The sequence below is a fragment of the Trichechus manatus genome, unplaced genomic scaffold (genome assembly GCF_000243295.1).
Source record: "Trichechus manatus latirostris isolate Lorelei unplaced genomic scaffold, TriManLat1.0 scaffold00104, whole genome shotgun sequence".
NCBI lineage: Eukaryota > Metazoa > Chordata > Mammalia > Sirenia > Trichechidae > Trichechus > Trichechus manatus.
In genome coordinates this window covers 827,492-828,519 of record NW_004444040.1, presented here as the reverse complement: position 1 = coordinate 828,519, position 1,028 = coordinate 827,492, and positions in this window count along the sequence as shown.

Genomic DNA, 1,028 nt, shown 5'->3' with positions numbered 1-1,028 from the left:
AAATTATGGTAACGCCCTGTTAATGACTGGTAGAGATCTGTGCATGTCTTTAAATTTACTTCTGAATCTTGGAGAACCTGACTCGTCTTATGAAAATCCTACAATATATTACTCCACATAACCAACATAAATACATACTTCAGTGTTTGCAATTTGTTGATGATGTTTTCAGCTTCTCTTTTGGTATTCTTTTTGCGTCTGGTCTTCAGCAATGTTTTCTAAAGCATGTTGAATCTGAGTGTATGATTCCAGGATTGAAATCGTTGCTACATCATGCACTTCCCAACGTGTACTAGAAAGACATTTTTAATACTCTTATCAATTGCCTAAATATGTTTTAAGAACTGCCCATCAGTGAGTAGAGGAGGCAAAAAATGTGTAGAGTAACTGAATAGTAGAACTGCTTCCGGACAACAATCTACTGTGCTATGTCCTACAAGATTAAGTGAACGTGCAGCATATGGTATGAACGTGACATATTCATTACATTCTAAAATCTTCTGTTGCATGCCTTTATAATGTCCTGATGTACTGGCAGCATCGTCATAAGACTGGCCTCTCCACTTAGAAAAATCAACTTTGCAAACTTCACATAAACAGTGAAGTACTTGATTTACAATTTCATCACAGGTATGACTTTTTTGAGCTAGTAAATATGATAAATCACTCGACAGGTTGTGCATCTGTTGGAGATACATATCTTAAAACAATACTTAGCCGATGTAAGTATGACAAAGATCAAGAATGGAATCTACAAACTGAGATACTGAGCTATACTTACTTCACTGAAAATAGGTGAATGAAAGTTATCATTTATTAAGTTTGTTCTTCACATTGTTTTAGATAGATATGATGGGTTGCCCTTTCCTGTGTTACCATATTTTTACATGTGACCCGCTAAAAATAGATCGAACTGAGTAACAAGTTCAAATAAACCCCCCAAATTTCCATTTTATGGGGACACAAACACTTCATTTCTTCCTCAAAAAGTCCACTTCAGTGACTGTTATGACAGCAACAATGCGTTG